Consider the following 7,769-nt stretch of genomic DNA (forward strand, 5'->3'; position numbering starts at 1 on the left):
CTGCTGGGTGCACCCCATGAGGGGCTTTGTCCTCTTGGCTGCCAGGGCACAACCTCTGAGCCCTGCTGAGCCTCCTGCCAGCCAGCACCCCCAGGGCCCTTTCTGCAGGGTGCTCCCCAGCCACTGCTCTCCCTGGGTAGACTTGTCTGGTGTTACTCCATCCCAGGTGCAGAATCAGCATTTCTCCTTGTTCAGATTTATGCCACTGATGAAACTTAGAGCCATATGTGTGACTCTGAGTATAAATAGTACCTTATTTTTGTTTACGCAGATGGAAACCTTCACCATACTGACGTATCACTTTTTGGGGAGCCTACTGAGTTTGAGTACTTAAGGAAAGTACTCTTTGAATATATGATGGGTCGGGAGACAAAGGTATGGAAGCTGCATATGGTGACATGTGATTGAAGTTGGAATGCAGTTTTAACATCCTTGCTGTGGAGATGTGAAGTACCACGTGTTTGTGATTCGTTACATACTCTTTATTACTGACAGAGGGTTTGATAGCCTTTCACTTTTTTCCAGAGGTATGATCTATACATTAAAAACTCTGTCAGCCTGCCAGGATGACTGGCAAGAGAAGGGGAGTTGTCACCTCTCTCGCCAATATCAATGAAGGCAAAAACTTTGATAGGCTAGGTATAATTTTGCCAGCAAAGTCCTGTTGTCTATCAAGCTTAATGTACTGTGAAAGCTATTAGGCACAGTATTAGCAAAAAATGCTTTTTTGATGTCATCTTGGCACAAACATGGTAAGTAACAGTTGGATTAAATAGTAGCAGCTCCGAATATGGTAAAATGTTTTTAGTTGTGGCTTAAAGATGTTTTACAGGGCTCCCAAACCTGTGTATCTTATCTAGATGCTGTTAATTGACTCTTAAAAGCAAATTAACAGTGGAAATTTGCACAGCAGGCTTCTTGTTGCATGGTGCAAGCTTAGGAAATCATTCCTAAGTAGGAATTTTACTAGCTTGCAACAATGCTGATGCTTAGAGTCTGACCAGGTTCAGAAGAGGTATGTCATAACACAGACATTTTTCTTGGATGATGAATGCTATGTGGATGAATTGTTTTCTATTTTTTTTCTTTTTTTCTCCTCCCTGGAGTTCTTCCATTCTTTGTTGCCCTGCTTTCAAACTGGACAACTACTAAAGTGAAGAGGATTTATGAAGGGTTCCATGTTAATCAGCTTTGTTCTGAACATTGCGCTCTGTACAGAATAGAACTTAGTCTGTGCAGGACTTCTTGTGGGATTCCTGTTCCTCTCTGCTTTTATCCCATTTTCACTTTGCTATTAATGCCTTTTTTATTAAAAACACAAATCCCTGATCCAAAAACCCCAGAATCACTAGTTAACTTCTGTTCACAAGCCTGTGACTCGTTGGATGGCTCTCCTACTTGGATAACAAATACCAGAAGCCATTAAAGAAAAATGTGCACATTACTGGATTTTGTAATTTTTTTTTTTGTTAGGGACCTAGACAAAAATGCTAAAAAAGATTGTTATGTAATTATAGGAACTATTAAGATGTTAAAATTCATCTTTTTGAGCTGAAAGGATTCAACAGGGTGTAGTTTTTGTTTTCTTTTCTTTGTTTTTATTCCTAGATAAGTTACATACTGCAGCAATTGTTGCAGATTAGGGCTTTACCTCTCACTTTTAGCTGCAGTAATTTTTGTTGGGCAGCTCCTTCCTTGCTGCAGCCTCCCTCTTCCCTCCACACGTGAGACTGGTAATAAACAGCAGACATTGAGCAGCAATCTTATCTCATCCACATTCTTTCAGAGCAGCAGTTATTGCTTTTGTAGCAGTCACCTTCTGTTTGAGCTGCACTGTAACTCTTACTTTGACCTTTCTTGTCAAAGTCACCTGAACCTTGTTCTGTGCCTTCGGGAGCTTTTTTCCTTCCTGCTTCTCTCTTTATAAAATGGAAATAATCATTGCCTGTTAGGCACAGAGCTTTGTTATTCTTGCCTCTTCTGCCTGAGGATGTCTGAATGATTTGCTGTTTAAATATGGGGTTACTGTATACCAGCTGAAAATATTTGCACAACTGGAATTCCACATTAGACAATTGGATCTGCTTTCTCAACAGTTCATTTCTTTACAAAACATTTGGATGTTAAATATAGCTGAATCCATAAGGACCTTCAGGTGTCATGTGCCCAAAATGTGCTTTTCAGAAAGGCTGCATTGAGATCCAGTGTGGTAGGAGCAGTATTTGTAAAATTATGTTGTCTTAATAATGGACTTGGAGTGTTTGAGCATAGATATCACAGAGGTTACACTGTATTACACTAGCTGCAACAACAAGTAGTTGTGCCTTAGTCATTTCACTGTTTTCCATTAATATTCCTAAAAATAGCATCCAGTATTCTTAAGTGAAATGCATTTAAAAATACTACAAAGCATTTTAGTGCATATGAAAGTACTTATGGATGACCTGTTTCTTTTTAGACAATGGCCAAGGTTATAACAACAGTGCTGAAGTTCCCAGCAGATCAAGCTCAGAAGATACTAGAACGAGAAGATGCTCGACCATTGGTGAGTTACCCAAGTAAACCAAGCTTATACAAGAGATTAGGTTGCAAGAATAAGGAATTAGAAACTTTCTTTTAAGCCTCCTTTTTCCTCTGTGTCTACATTCACAAGAATGTAGGAAGTAACTCCTTCCTCCTACCCTCAAGAATGTAGGAAGTAACTCCTTTTATTCCTCCTTCCTTCTTCAGTGGAATGTTAAATTCCAGCTCTGGGTTTAACTTAATAGAAAAAGTGAGGGGAAGGGGAAAAAAAAGCCAGCATGTTTTCTTAACTAGTCTTTCTCATAACTGGTTAGGGTGTGTTTCTGATAGCTGTGGGTACAGCAGACAAAGCAAGTTCAGTCTTCACTGCTCTTCTGCACATGAATTTTCTAATCAAAAAAGCAGCCTGACAGAAAACTAGTGTTTCTTAAAGTCTGAAGTTTTCTGGGGAGTCATACCAATTTTCATGAAAAATAGGTCAAGAGAGACTTTTCAGCCCTGGGATAAAATTTCTGCCAAAAACACAAGCCATTTTGCTTGTAGAACAGAAGACTGATCAGCTCAATCACCTGGGGTACGTGCGTTTGAAACGAGATATGTACATTTTTATCTTGAGTATCCTGACAAGATTGAGTCTTGTGGTTTGGTTTTTAAAAGCCTGCTTTATTTTTGCTGAAAAGCCATCAGAATGGGTCAGGTTCAGTCTGGGTCACGACAGGTCAAAAATAGTCTTAAACTCTTCACTCTGGGTTTTTTAGGTAGTTTTTTTTCTCAGTTTCCATACACTTATGTGACAGTTGGTTGGTGTTTACCAGCTAATCTATTTACAAGAAAGGTGAATTTGGGTTGGAGAAACAGACCCAAAACAGAAGAAAAAAAAGTCTAAACATTTATTTAGTATTACTGTTACAATTTTATATATTGGAGCTGCTTTTTATTAAGATAAAAAATGGAGTCAACACTGTGATCCCTCTCTCTGTGGGTCAGCTTAGTAAAATATTTACAAATTAGAGTGAGAAGAATTGCATTCTCTTTCTCTCACTGGCCTTGCTTATACAGGTACATATTTAGCATTTGCAGAAACAGGATAAACATTTGAAGGTTTCATTTCAGTTGAAGTAGTTACATTAAAGTCACATTGAATCATGGAAACAAAAGAAGAATTCTACCATGTCATCTGCTTAAAGTATCAAATCTGAGGGAAGTGGTAAATCTGTCAATGTTTTCCTGTACATTTAGGAGGTTTTGAGAGTGTCTTGCAATCTTAAATGTTTAAAATACGTTTAGAATTATATAAATGGTGGTAATAGTGAGGTCCAATAAGTATTGTGCATCCCAAATATGATTTTTCTCAGGCTCTCTTTTCTGACCTTCAAGTAGAAAGCTGGCACTTTTTTTTTTGACAAGCTAGAGTAATATTTAGGAAACATTTTGAGTTCTCTGTTGGCTGAAAGAGAGAGAGTAGATCTTATTTTGCAGTTCCTTCAGCTTTTGATGCTTGAAATCTGGTCTTCATAAAAAAAGATATCCATAACTTTTCATACTAAATAATAACCCAAGTTTTGGTCCTTGATATTCTGGCTAGAACATACAATGAGTGTGTTTGCAGGCTGCAAGTGCTTGCATTGTTAGGGATATCACCATTCAAAGAGCTTCATGCCCTGATCAAAAACTCCTTGGGTTTCACATAGAGGTCCTTTCTTGGCTCAGATCTAGCCTAGGAATTTTTTCCTTTCGAAATCCATAGAGATTCATTTAGAAATGTAATGGAAACATAAATGTTAGGGCACAGGATGGAGAATGTAGTAGGTTTTTTCTTCGCTTTCCAAGTTACTGAGTTTGTTTACTGAGGCACAAATTATTTTTTGGGGCAAGTCCCAGAATTACAAAACAATTCTGTCTAGGACTAAAAAGTTGGAGAGTTCTTCATAAATTATTCTGTCAAGAAATATGCTTGGGTTTTTGGTATTTTATTTATTGACATTTACTAACATGGCAGTAGTGTTTGTCCACAGTTGATACTGGAGTGATGCTGGTATTTGAAACTAGCCAGTATTTAGATCTCATGAGCAATAATGTTCTGAACTACAATGTAAATGTGCATTTTAAAGAAATCTTGGTTGTTTCTGTATTTCAGTTGATGACCAAAACATCTGTAACTAATGTGTAAATTGGTCATTAGCTGTGCTTCTTGAAAAGAATGTGTGTATAGTCCTAAGTGTCTGTGAGTAATTATTTACTCTCTTAGTGGGCCCATGTTTACCAGGTTTCTGAAAACATTTAACATATGTTGAGGTCAATAAATGTATCTCCTTCCCTAATCTAGCTTTTACTACATAGTTATTGTGATCTAACCAAGCAGTCTCAGCCACAAGCAATAGATGTCCACAAAGTTCTTACCTATATTACTAACAAAATAGTCCAATAAGCTGTTTTCTTCCTGGCTTTGTAGTTTGCCTCACCTCGCAGTGGTATCTTCTGAATATCCCATCAGTCTGTGCTTAGTTAGCATGTGGGTGAGTGAAGCCTAATAAATACTTATTTTATTTAAAGATCAACCCTGTTGTTTGAAATTAATCATTTTTTCTGCATTTTCTCTTGCCTGCTTTTGTTTCTTAAAAGTCAATGTTTTTGTTCTATATGTGTGTGATAAGCTTTGTTCTACACTCAATCACCTTTTGCTTTACAAAACCAAGTTTGAAAATGGTAAACATCAATTAAACACCAATCTTTTGGAGTTACAAGCATAAATTGGAATGTTGATTGTGCTACATAAATCTCAATTTTAGGGAAAAGAATAGATTTCAAATCAATTAATATGTAGCATGAATTTTTATTGCACTTGGCTTTGTGTTTATTTACTTTCTGAGCTCATTTTTGAATAGGCAAATCAGATTTATGGAGACTACTGTAGTGCTTGAATTGAATTATTACATCTTACACACATAAGAATGTATTATTTAAAAAAAATAGAAAAATCCTCTGTAGAGGAATTGGGATTTGGTTACATTTAACCATCAGTACCTTTCTGAATCAGAGCTTTGGTTTGGTATCAAGAGAAGATAGAGCAGAGAGATTAGGGAGAACCTTTTGGGGAGCTTTATGCCCTCAGTTTATTGTGCCTTTTTTCAAGTTTTGTTAAGCTGTTTTCATTATCAATCTGCAATGGTAATTGTAGTGTTACAGAAAAACAGCTGATTTAAGCTTAAAGTTGCAGGTTGAATCAGACCAGCCAAGCAATAGTGGTTGAGAGAGGAGTAGGATATGGAAGTACACAGGCAAGGCTGTTTCAATGGAAACAAACCTATTGATCTTGGCAAGCAGGGATGGTTTCTCCTTTATTTTGTGTTCTTTTAAACCTCTGAATACAATAGCAAATGCACTTTATTGCACCCAAAATGCAATAGGGTTTGGACTCCTTGCCTCCTAGCCTTGATCATCTCATGACAAAATCAGTAACTGGGGGACTTTTATCCCCCTGTTACAAATAATTGAATTGTTGGCAATGATAGGACAAAGCTGTTTACAGCATTATTGCAGAACTTCAGTTGTCTGTAGTGCTGGTGCAGAAAGTTCAGGCCTTGTCTGCTGCCTTTGAGGCATGTCACAGAAGGGCTTGGTTTTGACCCTCATGTCAGCAAGTACCTGTTACTTTTTCATAACTTAAGCTAATATGTGTGGAAAGCCTTCAGGCCTCATTGTTGGGTTATAGTTTTGTACTTCATCTCAAGTATTTTTGTGACTTTGTCAATTTTTGTCAATGAATATTGAGCAAATGGGATAATATTCTTGCATGTATAAAACTTAGTTTCTATGATGATGCTGACGACCTTGTGAAAGCAACAAACATTTTCCTGGTAGGTGAGGCTTTTTGCCAGCCCCCAAATTTTCCTGGGTCATTTCAATTTTGATGACAGCCCTTCTGCAGAGAGGGCAACTTTGTTTTTCATTGGGTTAAGATGCAACAATTTGGTAGACTGTCTATTTACAGGGAGACTCCTGACTGATTTGCTGCAGGTTATTTTATTTTCAAAACAGTTTCTCAGCTGCTTTGCAGATGCTGGAATGGAACTACTTGCTCAAAATCAGTTAATTTAACAATTTGTCTTATCTGAACTCCTTCCATCTCCTATTCCTATCAATAAACAGCAATGTTATAATCATTTCACTATTAAGTGCTTCTAAGTTGCTCTCAACGTAACATTTGTTCATTTGTTCTGACTTTTCTTCTAGTCATGGCTACGACCATCTTGAAGGAATTATGATGAGAATGTCTCATGACACTGCTGCTTAGAAATATATTCAGAACTATTGTCCCTTGAGAAGGGACAAGAAGAAAAGCTATTATTCAAGGTCACAAATGGAACAGCAAGAACCAAAACTCAGCACCACCTTTGGACCATGAATATAGTTAAAACTGCCTTGACAAGAAACGCTAATCAGGGGTTATCTGGTGATGAGTCTCTTTTCTCCTCGATTAAACACTGTCTTCTATTTTGTGTTAAAAGTTATTTTTTTAAAAGGAGAGAAAAAGACTTTATCCTAGGAAGGAATTGCCCACTACTGTATCTCTATACAGGCTTTGCTGGGTGTTTTTTAAGAGTTGAAATAAACGGTTTGTTTCTTCTATTTATTTTTTTTATTTTTGGAATGAATTGTGCAATACATTTTTGGATGGGTAGCAGTTGAGGTGATTTTCCCCATGAACTAGGCACTCTTGATGACTACTCTCTCCCGATCTGATCTTATGATTGTTTGCTAAAGATCACTTCTATATGCTTTTGCCTACAATAAATCCAAGTTGCAGTACCTCATTTGTTTACTCCTAGCTTTTGTACTTATATTTTCTGGAGAAATAGTACGTTACTGTAAATTGTAAATAGTTAATACAGAACTGTATCATATGCTGATCGGTGACTGTTGACAGCACTAATCTGACAAAAGCTGAGATGAAATAAAGTTTATTTACTGTATAATTCTTTGGTATGATTTTTCTTTTGAAAGGAGTCACCAGTTTTATTCTTATTCCTGTTTAAGACAACCATAGCTGAGACATTTCCAGGCTGAAATCCCTCTGATAATAAGAGCTACTCAAGTCCTTCAAGAAGTCAGTGGAGACCTTCAGATTTTCAAGGGATCACAAGCTGTGAAAACAAGATACGTGGTGAACTGAAAAGGTGCTGTGAGAATATAGCAAGTAGGGAAGCTTGCTTTGTAAAAGTGTTTAAAATTTGGTGTGCTCCAAA

At 37.1% G+C, this 7,769-nt stretch overlaps 1 long non-coding RNA gene across 1 annotated transcript; it reads left to right on the top strand.

Annotated features, from left to right (window-relative positions):
- Positions 1–328: 328 nt before the first annotated feature.
- On the top strand, positions 329–7,507 carry LOC103771539. The gene is made up of 4 exons (XR_608147.1): positions 329–375; positions 2,459–2,545; positions 4,976–5,039; positions 6,757–7,507. It is a non-coding gene; the product is annotated as an uncharacterized LOC103771539 (long non-coding RNA).
- The last annotated feature ends 262 nt before the right edge of the window (positions 7,508–7,769 follow it).

Source organism: Merops nubicus, unplaced genomic scaffold (assembly GCF_000691845.1).
Source record: "Merops nubicus isolate BGI_N331 unplaced genomic scaffold, ASM69184v1 scaffold23044, whole genome shotgun sequence".
In the NCBI taxonomy this organism is placed as follows: Eukaryota; Metazoa; Chordata; class Aves; order Coraciiformes; family Meropidae; genus Merops; species Merops nubicus.